The sequence below is a fragment of the Ceratotherium simum genome, chromosome 5, assembly GCF_057802395.1.
Source record: "Ceratotherium simum simum isolate JZ-2026a chromosome 5, ASM5780239v1, whole genome shotgun sequence".
Classification (NCBI taxonomy): Eukaryota; Metazoa; Chordata; class Mammalia; order Perissodactyla; family Rhinocerotidae; genus Ceratotherium; species Ceratotherium simum.
In genome coordinates, this window is record NC_141904.1 from 471,222 (window position 1) to 490,695 (window position 19,474).

Consider the following 19,474-nt stretch of genomic DNA (forward strand, 5'->3'; position numbering starts at 1 on the left):
GTGTTTCCCTTCCCCAGGTCGGTTAGGCTCTGATAAAACCCCGGCAGGTTAGGTTCTGGTAACATAGCTTCTCCTAGGGCAGGTCTTGTGAAGAAGAACAGAATCCTCTGGCGTATTTCAACACGGTTCTTTTCCCTTCCCCCTGCTGGAAGATGGGGGGATTTTTCTCCAGTATTCACTGTGAGGACCTGCTAGGGCTCCTGGAGGTAAAACTCTCAAGAGTGTGGGGGCCCCGATGACTGGTCCTGCTGGAGTTTTACCTCTGAGACTTGTCCACACGGAGCATCCAGCGGTTCGTCCGAGCTTGGGCTCTCCTGCCCCAGCGCTGGTGCCTGTGGAGGTGTCTGCTCACGGGTGTCAGCCCTGCGGGTGTCAGCTCTGCGGGTGTTTGCTCGTGGGCTTCTGCTCTGGGGAGCTGTGATGTTTTGTATTCCCCTGTGTGTCTCTCCAGTTTGGGGGCAGGAGTTTGCCCTGTGACCTCACTTCTCTGGCAGATCTAAGAAGAGCTGGTTTTTCACTTGTCCAGCATTTTACTTGTTGGGATGGAGTGGTGACTTGTAAGCTCCTTACATGTTAAACTGGAAATTGAGTCCTGAATCACCCAGTTTTTTTGACTAAAATAGCTGTCGTCTTAGTTCAGGATCACAGGAAAAGTACCTACAGCAAAATCTAACGTCCTAACGTTTTATTGGGGGGGAGTGGGTACGATTCCATGGAAGTAAGAATGAAGGTAAAAGGGAATTGAGGCAGAAAAGGAAGGAGAGAAAGTTCAGGGGGATGCGTTACTGGATGGCCACAGCTTCACAGCACAGCCCACCAGATGCTTTATTTGCAGGATGTCTCCATAGATACCGTCTGGAAAGGCTGCATCTCAGAGCAGACCATCGCAGAGAAGGAAGGGCGAGGAATGTGTCTCCTGGCAGCCTGCCATCTACTCTTGCAGTGGTGAAGTCCACCCTACAGGGCATTGACTTCCTGTGCTGCCAGTTGTGCTGTGCAGCCACTGGGGCAGCCGAGCCTCTGGGCTGCAGGGCAGCAGTCTCTCCATGTCAGCTGGGGCTACATGCGGGGACCCTCCGTGTAGGGTGGCAATGGCGGTGGCCGGGACTTAAGCACTGTGCAAATATTTCGAATAGCTAGAAGCAGTGCAGATGGTTGATGCCTGGGTGGGATGGAGGAGGCAGGGGTGAGTGGATCCAGGGTGGTCCATACACCAGGTCTCTTGCACAGCATGCCCTGCACCAGTTGTGCCTTCCATCCTGTTATCATCTTGATCTTGTATGAGGACGAGATGCTTTCTCCACTTAGGCAGGGAGGGGCAAGGCCCTTCTCCCAAGAAGCAGTCAGTTTCAGTCCCCTAAACAAGATTTCAAGAGGGTCAGCAAACCCAGCCACAGTCCTCGCTGCTCAGCTGGTCCCAGGGTCACAGCTGATATTCATCTGTCACCCATTCTGGTTTCCCTCGCCTCAGCATGTCAGCTGCTCCAGGTTCGCCTGGGAGGTTGACTCTGTCCCTCATCCCCGGTGGGTGGGACCCTCGGCTGTTTTCCTTTCTCAGGCGACAGCTGCTGTGAGTGCCCCTTACCACTGTCACTGGGCACAGAATCGTCCAGAGGTGCCTCAGCGCCTCCTGCAGTCCAGGTGTGCCCATATCTGTCCCCACGTGTAGCAAGACCTGCTTCCCGTGACAGTCCAGGTCGGTTAAACCAGTGGTACAGTCCTTTTCTTGCTTGTCCACTGGCACGAGGAGTTCAAAGTAGTTCAACTTGCAGGTCAGTGAAGCACTTACTGTGTTTTCCAGGAAGCAGTGCTCCCCTGGGAGTTAGGGTCTCAAACCAGCAGATACAAGGGTGTAGGGACAGACAGCAAAGTCTGCACGAGGGTTACTGACAGAGATGGTGAGGGGCTGGTCCTCATTCCACCCGTGGCTCCTGGAGCCCCTGCTTTGGGATCCTTCTGTAGGATCTGAGCCTTCCACCATGGCCACTTGCTTCATTAGCCATTGTGCAAGCAGTGGACTGACCAAGGGGAGAAGCTGGCTGACACCAAGAAAATGGGTCGTCCCAGCTGCCTGGTTGTCGAGAGCCTGCTTGTGGCTCTGCCAGTTTTTTTAGGGTCACAGCTGGGAGGGATGGTATTGTGGTGGTGATCCATTTCTGTAGAATAGAACCCCAATATAATGTACTAAACTGTCTTTAAATTGGGTTCCAGATCTTTCCTTCTCTATCAGTTGGTTATAGGGAATTTCCCCTGAGGCAATAGGTGTGAGCGGAGAGTGGCACCAGTGCAGCAGAGGTGGGTGACTTGGAGGTCCAGGCCAACAGCTCATAATTTTTGCATCTTCTGGACTACTTGAGTCTTTTCCTAAATATACCATTTCCTTCGTGCAATAGTTCGTCTCTATGCCTGAAGCTTTTTCTGGGAGTTTCCATTGACACCGAGCTCATGACTCCAGTCGCACGGTTACTTGGTGTGGCGTAGTCAGGCCTTCAGGCTCTACTTCAGAGGGTGTGTCCCTTCATGTTCCAGAACACTGGACCCCTAAACGTTTTGCTGAGGTTGGCTTTGATCATCAAGGACTTGCCGCCTGCCCTCTGACACGTGTGTGTTTTATTAGGGCCTTCAGATTACTTGACCCGTTCTCCCTATTAGTCCAGTTAGTAACATGTCAGTCAATCTAGAGGGCCAGCACGCTGTACTGTGGCATATCGGGATGATTAAGATCACTACAGAACAGACCATGACAGACGGCAGGAAAATCAACGCAGACCTCGGGCGAGACAGCGAGGCTGCTGTCCTTGCAAAGTAAGGGTGAGCTGCCTTCACCTCTCTGTTGATGAGAATTCAGCAAGACAGCCGCAAGCGCAGCGTCAGAGGTCGAGCTGATTTGCTCCAATACAGTTTGTGTCTAGCACAGAGACTGTGATTGGGGCAGCACTTTGTTAAGTTTATAGTAGTCCACTGGCACCCACGATAACCCACATGATTTTGCAGAGGCCAGAGAGGTGCAAGGAAGAGGTATATCATAGGAATCACCATCCCTGAATCTTTTAAGTCTTTGTTGGTGCTAATTTCTGCAGTTCCTTCTGGGAGGTAACATTGCTTCTGATTTGCTGTCTCAGCCTGGAGGGAAGAAGCATTGTACCTTTTTATCATACTGTCCCTTAATTCAGAGGTCAGGGAACCAGGTATCTGTGTCTGTAACCAGGTCAGTATATCTATCCCATCAGGCATTCAGAGACTAGAGAAATAGCAGCAGGGTGCGTCCTTGGATCTGTGGGATCCATTGTGAGATGGGCTGGAGTGCAAACACCATTGACAATCTGGTGCCCATGGGGCTCCATGTTAACTGGAGGACCAGGGTGGAGGGTTGGGTTCCCTGATATCAGTGTCGGCTGTGACCTCATTCTGACCACCCTCTAGAAGTCTGAGTATTCCCTTCCTCCATTGCACAATGTGTGCGAATCAGAGGAGGGGTTAGAGAGATATTTGCCATGCTTGTGGTGGTATTGTGGTGGCCCAGCTTTCCCTTCCATCAGCAGACTCTGGATCTGTGAACTGACTTAGATCCAGTAACTGGAAATTGCAGTTTTCTGTCATAGTGTCTAACATCAGCCTTATATACAAATTAAGCAAAGCCCTGGTTCAGCAGCTCTCAAAGTTCAGCGTGCGTCCAAATGACCTAGAAGTCTGGTTAAAACAGATTGTTGGGCCACGTCCCTAGAATTTCTGCCCCAGTAGGTGGAAATGGGCTTGAGGATTTTCATTTCAAACAAGTTCTGGGTGACGATCGGAGGACCACGCTTTGACAACCTCACTCTGTGCTACCTTTGGGAAAACATCATCAATTAGCGCCTTGACTGGCATTCTCACCGTACTGCTCAGTATGGTAATTACACCCACCTGGCCTCTGCCTTGCCAGAATCCCAACATCCCATTGATATTAAGAACCCACGTCGATTCCAGGGTCTCCCGCTGTCAGCCCTGGCCTGAAGAGGATGGCCAACAGAGGGTTTCTCAGTGATGTCAGTGCCTCCATCATCAGTGCATTTCTTAGTGAGGGAGAGTCCCGGGCCTTCCTGAGAAGATACTCAGTGGTGGGTTTGCACGTCTTCGTTCTAATACTCTCTTACCTGAGCCTCTGAACTCCTCTTTACTCTGCTAACCGAGTTTCAACAAAGCCACCTCAACCTACTTAGCCATCGTGAATCCAGGCTTTAGGGAGCATCCCCACAACTACTGGACTGCTAGGCATTTGATGTTATTAGGACATTATTAAGACTCGCTAGACATTAAATTCCAAGTCATGAATGAGTTATCCATTTCAACAAATTCCCTCCTGATCAGTCTTGAGTTGCACTTGCCTGGTCTAATGCCCTCAATATCTACCCCCACAGATGTTTCTCTGGTTCTTGCTTGGTGTTCATGATCTGGTCTAACCACCTGCCTCAGAGCCACCATGGCTTTCACAGAATGCCTTAAAATGACAGTAGCTGCCCTGAACCATCAAGGATTTCAATGCCATCATAAGTAACCAACCACTGCGAAAGCCCTACAATGATCATTACCCCACACTGATCAGTTGTAGTGATAACGTGATATCCCAAGGTTTACCCCACACCTGCCCCCTGTCCCAGTCAACCACAGTGATAGCATGAGTCGTTCTGATGCCATCACATGCCAGCTGTTACCACTCCCCCACTCTGGTCCCAGCTGCCTCAGGCTGGGTTTCTTAGAGAAGAATCTGAAGGGATAGCTTTTTATGTTTTACTGGGGTTCAGACCCAGGGAAGCAAGAGTCGGGGACAGGAGAGGGACAAGGAAGGAGCGAGAAGCCACGAGGAGGAGGGCTACCAAGCTGGCCGTGGCTTCAGAAAACAGCAGGTTGCCAGTCTTTTGGGACATTTCCGGAGAGGCCAACTAAAATGACTGCACTTCAGAGCTGTCTATTAGGGGCAGGAAGGACAGACAGCATCTGCTGACTCCTTCCTGCCTCTTGTGAAACCTGCCTCCTTGGGGTGTTAACTTTCCCAGCTGTCCACTGTCACTCAGCCTTTCCTAGCCTCCCTGGGGAGGCCGGAGCCTCTGTGGGTCCCTCTGGCAAGTGTTCAGATGTGGCGATCCCTCCTGTCACTCAGAGCTGGGTGTGGGAATGCCCCGGTCAGTGGTGGTGGCCAGGCAGCTGGATGCAGTGCTGTGGGTCAGGTGTGATCCATCGCTGGGGCTGCTCTGGCTGGGGAGCAAGGAGGCGGCCGTGGTGGTGGTGTGGGCAGGGCCAAGCAGGACGGTCCAGATCAGCCAGTTAGTGTATCTGTCAGGTCATTTGAACACATATCGAAGGCCTGTTGAGAAGCAGTTGCAATACTGAGACCTAGAAATTAAAAAGAAAGAAAGATTTAGCCAAATTCCTTGCCTTATGAAGTTTACAGCATATTCTGTGAAACATACGTGTAAATAATATTAACATAATGTGCTAACTGCAGTGGTAAATGCAAACGGGTCAGCAGGGGCACAGACAGGGGCGGCAGGCTCAGGCTGTGGGGGCTGGTCAGGGAAAGTGGGAGGCAGGACCTGCTTTGTAGGCTGCAGGCTCAGACATGCCATGCGTGGGGGTTAATGCTTCATCGTCCCCTTTTGAAGTTCTGGATGGTTTTATCTGTGCGTGACAGCGAGGTCCAGGGGGACAGTGGAGCGTGTGCCAGGGGCTTGGACCTCAGCTCAGTGCCATCCCACTGTCACGGCTTACCTGTCTCCTGGGGAGGGGCTCTCAGCAGCCCATTCTCAGCCCGTTGAGCCGTGGGGCAGAGAACCCGGCGGGGGAGGCCGCCATGCTGCCCTCACCTCCATCCCAAGCAAGGACCGGGGCGGGGAGCAAGGAGTGTCAAGGTCAGGCTTCTGCCCCTGGTGTCTCGGAGTGGGCGAACTGTCCCCCCTGGGCTGGCAGCACCACAGGCAACTGGGTGGAGGCCTGTCTCCCTCCCTCTGGGAGGGTCCCCGGTGTGTCCCTGTGCAGAGGCCGTCCCTCAAGTTGGGGTGACTGGTCCGTGGGACGGGCAGACTGACTTCCCCACCCACATGTTCACGTTGCACTGGGCTGGGAGGGTCTGCAATCAGCCCTGCCTGGAGGTGAGGAAGCCGGAGCTGATCCTTGAAGGAAAAATAGGGGTTTTCCGGGAGACGGGGGGAAGGGGCTGAAAGTGTCTCCTGAGAAGAGGGAGCAGCGGGAACAAGCGCGTGAGGCACAGAGTGTCACCTACACGCAGACCGTGCTGTATTTCCCTCTCACCATCTTGGTGGATGGTAGTTCCGTTTCCTGAGATGGGGCGGAGAAGGCGTGGGTGGTCAGGGCAGTGCCCTCTTGTCCGTGGTGATCAGACTCCTGTCAGAACTCCCGGTGGGAGCTGTGGGGTTGACAGTCTAAGCGTCAGGCGGAGGTCGGGGCTGCGCAGTGGGAGTGTCGGGCACAGGGGACTTGAAGCCGTGGGATCGGGTGAGGTTGCCCAGGAGCGGGTGTAGAGCAGAGAAGGGGTCCGGGACACCGTCCTTTCAGATGCTGAGCAGAAGAGGAGTGTCCAGTAAAGAAGGAGGAAGCTCAGCAGAGTGTCAAGGAAGAAAAAACAAGAGTGTTTTAAGGAGGGGGTCTGCACATACTTTTTAAAGTAAATATTGGAAGGTCAAGGCATTTCATATAAAGATGTCGATTTTCAGCTTTCTGGAGCAGTGGGCAGCTCTGACAGCGCTGGGCTCTCACCCTGCCCAGTGTTCTCCGGGGAAAGCTGGCTGCAGGCGCAGAGCCTGGCTGGTCAGTGGCGTGGACGCTCCGGCTTCCCATCCTCCAACCCTCCTCTCGCTGCCACCCGGGCCTGTCATCCTCGTTTATCGCCAGGCTCATGGCCCTGAAGGTCCTGCGGGCGGGAACGATTTCTCTGTGCGCAAGTCTCTCCATCAAAGCCAGGAAAACAAGGGTAACCCGAGAGAGCCGTGTGTCCTAAAGCAAAATCGGAGAGGGCGTGTTTTTTTGTGGAGGCAAAGAGTAGTCCATGTGTTTAGTAAGGAAACAAGCCTCTCTGAAGGGAACGCTGCCTGTTTTACTCAATTAAGATCCATTTCCTCCTCCCATAGGCTTTTGAGTTGACCCTGCTCTAAGTCCATTTGCAAGTTGGGTTCCCAGAACAAACATGTCTCACGTTTTCGTTGGGTTTTCTTGCCTGTTCGGTTGACCTGTGCGAGGCCCGACTGTTGGTTCCACACTTTCTGAGGACGTTTCTCAAACCTGAACTCACTCTCAGGGGCGTTCTCTACTGTCTCCCGCGGACTCTCCTCCCAGCCAAGTGGTTCCTGCGACAAGGCCTGACGTTGCCAGTTCAAATCGAATGCTGCCCGGAAGACCACTTTCCGCCCATGCCACATGCAGGAGACTTGGGTCGAGGCCGTGGTGTGCGCGTGTGACAGGAGTGGTCACGCGGGTCGGTCAGAGCCCTGGCCTCAGGGCCTCCCCAGCGCCACGGCGGGCGAGGAGTGAGGGTGGGGGCTCTACAGCCACGGGCTCCTCCTCCTCACCCCTTCCTGCCTTCCTCCTCACCCCTTCCTGCCTTCCTCCTCACCTTGCCGCTTGGCCCTCGTCCTTCGCCTCAGGTGGCGGGAAGGTCCTGCTTCTGCGTACTCCTGATGGCAGGGCGTAAGAGTTGTGTAAATGGGAAGCCTCATCTTCCAGCAGAAGGGAGACTGGTCTGTTTAGTCAAGTCTTTTCTTGCAAATTCAAAGCAGCACAGCCTTATGGTGACAAGCTTCGCATCTGGGTCGAGCTGCTCGCAGTCAGACCGTTTGTGCCACTTAGGTTTTACCATCATCTGCAAACGGGAATCGCAGTAGACCCACCTCGTCTGCTGTGAGGATCGTGTGAGTTAACACATAGAGTCCTTCATTAGCAGTGCTGGGCGTACAGGAAAGGCTCGAGTCTTTGCTGCCACACTGTGTCATTGTCTTTGTCGTTGTCTGCGTCACACTGAGTATCTTCCCATTTAGTTCTCGTGTGACCACTGGGGCCATCAGTTTCTTTCTCTCTGGAGTACAATTCCAATTTTTTCACAGAATTTTCCAACTTATGTACCGTTCCTTTTTCTTCTTATGGAGATAGAGAGATTTCTATTTATAATTTATAGACATGTGCATACTTATTAGAAGAAATAGAATATATATATTCACCTAAAGAGAAATATATATTTATAATTTATTATCAGAAATTAGCAGAGGAAGGAAATCACGCATATACATAAAAATCCTTCACTTGTTTCCAGTCAGACTTTTCTTAACGCTCCCAACCCCTTCTTCACTCGGGTCTTTGCTCTGAATTCCTTTACGTTCACGGCTGGATAAGCGGTCGTTTTGCCTTGTTCTTCATGCTCCTTTGTGAGTTTTTTGCAGTGAGTTTCTCATCCCCACTGTGCGTTCCAGGGTGAGCCTGCAGCTCACTGGGACACAGTTCAGTTCCGGGCCTGCGCAGTACTCCAACGTTGTGCACATCACTCCCTCGGTGTGTCCTTCACCTCCTGTTGCATTTGAGTGCATGTTTGTGTAATTTACTTTAAACAATGTTTTGAAGTTTTTTTAATTTTTGAAGTTTTCCTTTTGAGATAATGTAAGACTTATAAAACAGCAAAAATAGCACAAAGAATTTCTGCATACCATTCAGCCAGGTTCCCCAAGTGTTAACGTCTTAGCTAACCACAGTACCATTACCATAGTACTGTTAGCTCATCCATGGTCCTTATTCCAATTTTATCCCCTGTCCCACTAATGACCTTTTTCTGGACCAGATTCCAAGGCAGGATCCCACATCACATTTATCTGACGTATCTTCTTGGTCTCCCTGATCTGTGGAAGTTCTTTAGCCTTTGTTTTTCATAGCCTTGACACTTTTGAAGAGTACCGGCCAGTTATTTTGTAAAATGTCACTTGTTTTGGTCCGTCTGATATTTTCTCATGATTAAATTCAGGTTATGCATTTTTGGAAAAGATCCCACAGACATGATGTGATGTCGTTTCTATGGGGGTGGGGAGGCCTCTTCCACTGGTAAGAAGACTCATCAGAATTTAGGGCTCCATGTCCCCAGCTTCATCAGGGATGTCCCATCCCACTGGCAGGAGCCCACTCCTTCCCAGTCAATGCCCTCACGTTAAGAGTAGATGCTCCGTGAGGCTGGGAGTTCAGCTTGTGTTGTGATTTAGTTTGTCACAGGAGGAGATTCTGCTTTTGATTGTCAGCATCTCACCCTTCAGGTCACGCACAGAAGCTTTCCGGTCCTTTATGTGGTGCCTGAGCTGGGGACTTGAATCCATGAACTCACTTTTTCTCATCACTTCGTCCAGCAACCTTAGGAGGAACCAGCCAACCTCATTATATTTGTTAGATTTCCAAAAATGTTTCAAGTATCACATACATAGTCACCCAGCTCCTTACTTCTTATAAGGGTTCATTAGGAGTATCCAGTGCGGATATTTGCATGTCTCTATTGCCAGATCTTGCCATGGACTCTCAGTGCTGTCTTGACCACTAGCAACAGAGTCATTAGCCTCTTTAGACCTAATCAGATGAGAGAGCTAATTCCAGAAACCCCAGAATTAATTCAGAAAACTCATCCTTAAAATTCTGTTCCTCTAGAACCACTCTCAGTATCAGAATATCTGAGTCAGGGTTCTCCAGAGAAACAGAACCAATAGTGCACACACACACACACACACACACACACACTTTATATATAAAGGAATTGTCTCTCGCGATTATGGAGACTGAGAAATCCAGACTCAGGAGAGACAATGGTATGCAGGTTTCCCCCACTATCCAAACTTTTGTTTTGCACCGCTTTGCTTTTGCGCAAGACCTACGTTAGTACCTGTTTTTGCCAATGGAAGGAAATCTGAAGAGGATTTTTGCTTTGACGAAAAAAGGCGAAAATCAAAACTAGCGTTCAGCGTTTGTTTTGCAGCAAGCCGTGATAGAGGCTCAGCAGTCAGGCATGCTGTCGTATTTCAAGCCTTCACAGCAGCCACAGTGGTCAACAAACCTTCACCTGGGACATCGAGGCGCTGACACAGAAGGTGTAGATGTCAGTGACCTGCCTGCCCTCGTGGATCAGAAGACTGACGAGATGTTGATAGATGACCCTCCTCCTCTCTCTCCCACACCCTAGTCTCCTGCGCCTCCCCCCACCCCAACCTCCGACGACTCACCTAATACCCCCACCTCTCAGCCTTCCCGTGTGCTGCTGTATACCCGATTCTGGTAAGTGAAACGTCACTGCACAGACATAACTTCCATTCCATACAGGCTGTGTATTTATCAGATCATTCCTGCTTTCACTATATGTTAGTGTCATCTCAGGTTTTGTGTGTTATTTGATATGATTTGGTAGGTTATTTTTGGAGTCTGGGAACGCTGGAAAACTTTTCCCATACAAATGAATGGTAATTGCTTCCTCACTTTACGCCATTTTGGCTTATGACAGTTTTCATGGGAATGCTCTGCTTTCAGATGGCAGGGGAGACCTGTAGTTCCAAGTCTGAGCCCAGAGGCAGGCGAGGGCTGATGTCCCAGCTAAAAGACAATAGGCGGGGAGAAAGAATTCTTCCTTGTTCAACCTGTTTATTCTACTCAGGCCTTCAGCCAATTGGATGGGGCCCACCCACAGAGGGGAGGGCCATCTGCTTTACTAGGTCCACCAATTCAAATGTTAAGTCATCCAGAAACACCCTCACAGACACACCCGGAATAATGTTTAACCAAATATCTGAGCACCACACGGCCCAGTCAAGTTGACACATAAAACTAACCATCGCTCCTTCTCAGCACTTCAGTCAGGAGGCACACGGTGTCATTTTGTCTCGTGACCTGTGATATTGACTTGAGTCACTTGCATGAGGCAAAGTCTTGCTAGTTTCTCTGCCGTGACACGACTGTTTTCCTCTTTGTATCTGGTGAGTGTCTTGTGGGGAGATACTTGAGACTATGTAAACATTCTGTTTCTCATCACACTCTCACCGCTAATTTTAGCATCTATTAGATTGTTGACTGAGATAATCATTACTGTAATGTTACCAAATTATGATTTTATATCACCATCATTCCTTCTACATTTATCAGTTGGAATTCTCTCCCATTTATTTATTTATTCAATTATTTATATTAGTATGGACTCATGAATGTACATATTTTATATTCTGGGTTATAGTCCATTACTCTCATTGTTTATTTTGTTTCTCAACTTGTCCTAGATTTGGGTGTTAGGAGCCTCTCTTCAAACCATATTTAAATAGCTTTGCTCTGTGAATTCTCGTGTTCAGTATATAAGATTACTGGAAATAAACAAGATTTCTCTATGATTATAGCATTACAGATTTCTTTGCATAGAAATATCTTAAGAACTTTTTGTTCTGAAAAACATTTAATTAAAGTTACTACACTACATAGTGGGAACCTAACAGCCAGCCCGGATAAAACAAAACAAAACGGCAGCAGCCACGTGACCCCACCCCCCACCACAGCCAGGTCATCTTACTTTCCCAGATCAATCCCTGCTGGTGGGAATTGTGTTGAAGTGTTAGAAAGACATTCTCACCAACTAGAGATGCTATTTCAAGTAAAATGTGAAGAAACATGAAAACATTGACATTTTAAAGTGACTTCTATGGTTTTGATTTTCTGAATAATAAATATGTAGCATTTAGTGCTCTTATACTTTTTATAACTCATTCATTTTTATCACAAAATCTTTATAGCTGAAAGAGGCCTAATATATCATCTATATTCATTGGTCTCTTTGACTGCAAGTCACAGAAAGCAATTCTAGCTATTTCATCCCAAAATGAACTTATTGAAAGGATGTGGGGGAACAACTAGGGAATCTGTCAGGAGGCTGAGGAGTCCACAAGGAAGGAACTAAGGAGTAGACCCTGTCAGAGCCTCTGCCTCCCTGAAGATAGTCTTTGTTAATTCCACCCAAGGTCCAAATATCAAAGACAGAGAAAGTTGTGTACCTTGATTGACAGTCCCAGCAAATGGGGTCCACTTGGCAGGGATGGTGTTTCAGTTTGGGTTCCCCCAGAGTCCGACTCTGAAACAAGGAGCAAGTGGTTCAGTGGGGAGCTGATCCCAGGGAGGTTTATTTGTGAGTAAGGAAGAGAGGCAGCGAAGGGAAAGACGCCAATAAAAGATGTGTCATCAAAGCAGTTCCCACTCTGGGCAGCTGGAGTTTAATCCACAGGGAGACAGTTTAGAACACACACCAGAGTTATCTCAACAAGAGATGAGGAAGCTAAGACATTTTCCAACCACATCCCTTTACATGGTCTGTGGAGGGTTCTGGGACGTGAACTCTTGGGCACTTCTGGCTTGTCCTGTGTATGCGTTGAGCATGCTGTAATAACTAGACAGAAGTTCTCAGAGACTCATAGGAGTTTGTAGTGAGCAGACTTCTGTGAGCAGAAGTGGGTGCTGAGAAGATATGGTCAAGGCACAGACGTGTCTGTGACAGTGGTCTCCTGAAGCAAAACTGGGGTGTTGTTACTAGAAGAAGGAGACGGGGAGCTGGCAGGGGAGAATGGTGGATATCCATTTCACCATGAATGCAACCCTCTCCTTTTACAGAAACAGTTGTTTGCAGGTCAAATTGCTATGTACGTATCAGTTAGGATGCTTTCAGCTACAAGTAGGAGCATATCAAACCAAGGTGGTAACAGTCACCAGAGGTAGGAACAGTCAGGTGCAATAAACAGATTTGATGTCATGAAAATGCAAATCTTCATGAGATTAAAAACACTTAAAAAATAGAAAGACAAGTGATAAAGTGAGAGAAAAGAAAAAAGCTTTAGTAACATTGGTGGAAGACGAAGAGTTAATATCCTTGATCCATGAAGAGCTCTCACGTGCCAGAGAGAACAAGGTGAAGACCCCAATGAGAACACCTGCAGAGGAAACAGGCATTAAACTGGAGACAGATTTTTCATTTATAATCGAAGAAATTCAAAACAAAACAATGAGCTACTTTTTTCAATTATATGTTGACAAACTAGGTCTTTATCTGAAGATCATTGCTATTACAGGGGGAAAAGATTTTCGTTTATTGCTAGTAGACATATAAATTAACCTGTCTGGAGAGCAATTTAAAAAATTTGTCCAAAATTATCAATGGCAAAAAAATTCACATTACTTAGCTAAGTAAAGAAAAAGTCATTTACAAAATGATTTACATCGTAAGACTATTTTTATAGATGAATTTTATATGAAAATTATACATAATTGAACATAAAGCATTTTACAATTAATACAAATTACTCTTTAATGAGAAAAAACCAATATAATGGGTAGTAGTTCCTTCAGTAATTATAAACTGCTGTATTTAACATTGTCTTCTCCCCATTAAAATTTTAGAGTGTTACTGATTTAAATTCCCTTTATTTGCAGACCATCACGTAAGGTACATAGGGGAGAACAATTTACTGCAATCTTATGAATGCCCTCCATCCTCATACCACTAAGCCTTTACCAAGAGAAAAAAAAGGGGAAGGGAAGAGAAAAGACATATTCCACACTGTAAATAGTGGAGTTTTTATAAAATACGTTGCCTGGATAATTGAAGGGTTGGTGAGCGAATCTGGACGTGTCTCCACCACGATGGTCATTTTCGTGTGGTGTGAGATCTACGCAGTGGTGGAGGGAGGTTATTCCTTGTTTTGCAGCTTGAAAGAATTTGACTTCCCGTTTTGTCTGTTCAGTCCATTTCTCTTGTGTTGGTGTCCCCCTCATGTCTTCATCAGGAATGTAATTCTAGGTCAAGTTACCCCGAATATACTGAGGATTCTCAATGTTCTGTTCTGTTGCCTTACAAGAGAAGGGAGTGAGAGAAGCCTTAAGTTAGCTTATGTGCAGCACATACCATTTAAAGTTAGCCGAGTGAATCTGCATGAAACAGTAACTGCTGGCTGCAAACGTGCTGGTCCCCAATGTTGCTAATGATGGTTTACTAAGGAAAATATAAGCTGTGTGTCAAAGAGAAATAAATCCCCATTTCCATGACTTAGAAGGAAGTGAGTGAATGGGAAGTAAGCTCCTGTTTTTCATGTGGCAATCCCAGGGGACAGGGCCTTTGATAATTAAATCTATGTCAACTTGACGAGGCCACAGGATGGCCAGATAACTGGTTAAACATTATTTCTGGATGTGTCTATGAGGATGTTTCTGGAATAGATTCACATTTGAATTGGTGGACTGGGTAAACCAGATGGCCCTCCCAGTGTGGGTGGGAATCATCGAATCCGTCGAGGGCTTGACTAGAACAAGAAGGCGGGAGAAAGTTGAATCTGCTCTCTGCCTGGCTTTTTGAGCTGGGACATCAATCTTCTCTTGCCCTCAGCACTCCTGGTTCCCAGGCCTGCAGACTTGGACTGGAATCTACACCTTCAGCCCTCCAGCTCTCAGGACATCAAATGACACCATTGACTCTCCTGGATCTCCAGCTTGCACACAGCAGATGGTGGGACTTCTCAGCCCCCACAGTCGTGTGAGTCAATACCTTATAATAAATCTCTTTCTATATGTATCTCCTATCGGTTCTGTTCCTCTGGAGAACTCTGACTAATACATAGACCAATGAGAAACAATCCCCAATTTCCAATAATTGACTTGAGAAAAAACACTAGAAGAAGACAGGACCCAAAGTAACCTGCGCATTTAGGAAATGCTCTGAGATCTGATTTCACTTCCCAATTTCCACTAAATCAGAAACTGAAGTGGGAGCCCAGAACCCCCTGAGCCACAATCGAAAAGAAGGTACCTTCTTACTGCCAGTCATTCCATATGACACTGGGTCTACCCACCAAGCCACAAATCTAGGTGGCTAAGTATTGATGTATCATCCATAATTTTCCCGAAGAAGAAACTGGGATGCAAATTAGTTCACAAATTCCAACCATGGAGATGCTAATAATTGTGTCCATTGGGTTAACCCAAGCAAAACCAGAGATGCTGGCTGGGGTTGGGAACCCAGAAGTAGAAACATAAGGACAGAAATGGCGGTTACCCTTTAGGAACCAGGTGAGCTAGACTGTCAGTTTCTCAGACTTGTACCTGACGTGCAGGCATAGTTGTGCTACTGTGAGTTCAAAGGGCCAACCCCCTCAAATGTTCAGATGAAAAGTACTGAGAGTGGATGAATAGGCTGGGAGATCACCCAGGACACATTTCTGAAAACTAAGTCCAACAGAGTTAGTGTAGAAGGGTCTCAACTGTCTGCACCCCAAAAGTGATGTTGGTCATCAACCAGCTGTCACAGCGGTTGAGTATGACACATTCTCCCGGCTACCCGCTCCTTCCCCCTAGTTTCACCATCTAGAATTGCCCTCATTCAAGGCCTAAGGCTGAGATGACCTTGCCCTTCCTGAAAACTTTGGGTCACTAAACACTTCAGGAACCTAAATATTAAAGGAATGATGAGAGAATAGAGCTCACATTTCGTCCCACCATTGATTCTTCTCATTGGGTTTCTATTTGAGGGAAATCTCCAGAATTCTTTTTTAAAGAATTATATAAAAGAAAAAAATATAATAGTATTTGATCTTTATTAAAAGATAGTGTCATTCTAAGACAGGGAATTTTGGTGAAAAATGTAGGATTTAGGTTTTGTCAAGCTTTGAAAGCTGAAAGCAAAAACTGATTTTCATTTCTGAAATAGACTCTGGGCCTGAGGAGCAGGTGTGATTCTGAAATTTCAAATCTGTGTAAAACCAATACTCCTAAAAACGTTATTGCCTGTCTGGCTTAATTTGTCTTGCGGAGCCATTTGTTTGAAGGACAGTGAAAGAAGGGTTATTTTTTGAAGAACAAACTTCCAAAGTAGGTGAAAATTTTCAACTGTCACCAAACATTTCTTTAAACGTTACCAATTTGTTCCTCAACCCCGCCAGCCCTGAACCAAAATAGGTAAATACGGCAATGATAATTTCTTGGTCTTGCTGGAGTATGAAAGCAGGTGGGTAAGTGCCAGGCAAGTGGACACTCTTCCTGTGCAGCTTTATTCTCTCTGGCCACTTGTTCAGCACATATTGTTGATTCATTAGAGTCAATAAATTTCAAAAAATATTTCCATAACTATGCATAATATTGTGAACAAAATAATTGAAAAACACCAAAAGCATGTTTTTTTTTTTTTTGAGGAAGGTCAGCCCTGAGCTAACATCTGTTGCCAATCTCTCTCTTTTTGCTGAGGAAGACTGGCCCTGGGCTAACATCTGTGCCCGTCTTCCTCTACTTTATATGTGGGCCGCCACCACAGCATGGCTTGATAAGTGGTGCATATATGCGTGCCTGGGATCCGAACCTTTGAACTCTGGGCCGCTGAAGCGGAGTGTGCAAACTTAACCACTACACCACCAGGCCGGCACTGCAAGAGCATTTTTAAAATTACCCATTTGAAAGTCGAGCTCTAAGATGCCAGAGAGAATTGACATTAACTATAGAAACTTGGAATAAAAACATTTGTGGACTCTGTGTAGAGGAAGGATCGATGAATCACTGGATGGGAGTATAGCCTGTTGTTTTGTTGACTGAGCATCAACCCAGGAACCAGACAGAGTTCCTTCCTAATGGCCACTGGAATCTTGGTCTTGTACCAGGACGGCGCTTTGGCTGGGGACTCTTGAACAGAGTCTGCGAATGGGCAATGCCGTGGGTTGAATTGTGTGACCCCTCCCTCCTCCAAAGATACCCAGGGTCTTTACAGAGGTGATCAAGTTAAAGCGAGGTCATTAGGGTGGGCTCTAATCCAACATGACTGGTGTCCTTACAAAAAGGAGAATTTGGACCCAGAGAGAGACAGGCAGAGGGGAAACAATGTGGAGACACAGGGAGAAGATGCTGTCTGCCAGCCAAGGAGAGACCTGGAGCAGATCCTTCCCTCACAGCCCCCAGAACCCTGCTGACACCTCGGTTTTGGATTTCTAGCTTCCAGAACTGTGAGACAACAAATTGCTGTTACTGAAGCCACTCAGTGTGTGGGCTTTGTTACAGCAGCCCTAGCAACTAACGCAGGCAGTTAGTGTGTGTCCTGAAATTGTGTACGAAATTGTGTGTGGGTGAGTGGAAGGACATGTTCTTCCTCCTTCCCCTTCCTCCTCCCAGCACTGGACATACAAAATGCCAGGATAGTGGAAGGAGACGGATTCTTTAAGAAAGCATAATAATATTAGACAAATGGGCAAGAATGGACCCACATGCTGTGCTGCAGACTCTGAATGCCTCAGACTGTTGGGAAGGGCGTCACTGTTTTCAGTTTCATGTTGGAGATGTGGGGCTTACTGGGGACTCCTGATGAGGAAGATGAGACAACCATCAAGGAGACAGCATGGCAGACAGTGTAGCCTAGCCCCGGAGAGATGGCCACATTCTGCATAGAATTTTTGTCTGGCAAGGCTCCTCACCACTGCCCCTTTGGGACTGGGGTGGGCAAGACCCTCAATGAAGAGCCTCAGAGCTGTGGGCAGTGGAGGAGGGGAAGCGAGCCCTGCAGCGGGAAGGTATGTGGCTTTTCCAGGACCAAGGGCTCTCTCCAGAGATGGAGTGTTGTATGGTCGTCAAGTGCACCGCAGATGGGCTATGGGAGCATTTGGAAACAGTGCCTTCTAGGACCCTGGCCAATGCATGCAAACTCGAGCCACTTGGGAAGGAAAGAAGCACTGGGGATACTAGGGCCATCCTTCTGCCTCTGATGGTGGAGAAGGTGGTGCAGAATGAGACCACCGGGTCACTGCATTCAGGGAGAGGATTACCCCAAAGGCAGCACATCTAGAAATCATTCAATCAGCAAACCTGAGAATTAATCCACATTGACTTCTTTTGTTTGAGGGCTAGACATCTGAATCCTTGGTGATATATTGGTAGCAGTGGACTGTTTATCCACTCCTCCCCACCCAGGCACACAACATGCAGGTTCAGGAAAAAAATCTTAACAATGTGAAGATTTCTCACTTGGGTCCGTTTTGATCAAGGAAGAAATTGTGAGTTGTTTACCACCTGAAAAGTTTCAGTGTTTGGGATTAAAAAGTCTAAGACTAGTCCATTATCACCAGCAGAGGCATCAGCAATCCAGGATGCTTACCAGATCTCTACTAAACAGAATTTGAACCCAACAGTCAGTCTAACAAAAGGCCAGCTAGGATACATTCGAGTTTATAGTCTGTTTGAAGGCTGGACCGAGCTGGGGCTCAGGATGCTGTCCTTCTGTTTCTTAGGAGGCTCACCTTATCTCCCATGAGGAGGTTAATAGGCCTGATTCCAAAGTCAAGAGTTCCCTCCACTCCATCTAGGGGTAGGAGGTATGTACAGTGGAGGGTGACAGTCGAAGGTGAGGGCTCAGGGCTCAGTGACTCCTCCCCTCAGGTGTGGGGGAGATTTCTACCATTCCTAAACAGGATGGAGGGGCACACCTGTAAAGAGCTTGATCTGGAGCCAGCAGTGTCCAGATGGAACTGCACATGGTATACGGGGAGCAGAGTGACCTGTGGTGTGTGTGAGTGTGACAGAGGAGGTGCTGGTGGTGGACAGCTGTGCACAAGCTGTTGGTCCTGGGAGACCAGCCACAATGAGTCTGGAGACTGAATGGTGTAGGCAAAGTACACATGGAGAAACATCAGGAACTTTTCACCCTCAAGTGGGGTTGGGGAGAGGCACTGGCCTTTGTGAGGATTGAAAAGCTTCCATGGAGGGGGCAAAGCAGGACGGGGCTGCTTTCTCCTCCTGTTCTCATTGGTGGAAAAACACATAAGAACACATTGGAGATGCTGACAGGATTTCTGGGTGGTGTGCAAGTGCTCCTCACCGGGAAGCCATCACATTTTAAATGAAGACATCTGTGAATGCCTCTTTCCATCTGCCCCTCCTCTCCTCTGCCTCCCAGAATGCTCTGCCCAAGGGCCATCCAGATGGCACTGGTGGAGTGAGGATGATTTCCTGCACAGAGAAACAGAATATTCCAAAGGCGTAAAATTAAAGAGGAACCTCTTTAGTGTCCACGGAGACTTGAGGAAGATAAAGCTGGAGTGGAAGAGGAGGCTTCTCTGCTGTGTCCAAGGTGGTGGTATGTTAAGGGCTAAGAACTAAGGTCCCTCCCCAGTGAGAAGTCAAATCTAAGGAAATGCACTGTTGTATACATTCTTTTGGACTCATGTGTCCGATGGGCTAACAGTAAGACAGTGTAGATCTAGACTTTACTACCCCACCCTCTCCACAAAAAGCCAATGCTACTAGCGTTTCAGGAGCATTTATGCGATTTTTTTTCCTAGGCAGAGGGCATACAGCCAGAAAGACTGACATAATTTATGAATCACTGCTTGACTTACGGTTCTTTTATTTTTCTTTGCCTGCCTTTCATCTGGGGAATGCGGAGGATGAAAGGTGTGATGACCGCCATTGAATGCGAGCCTACTAT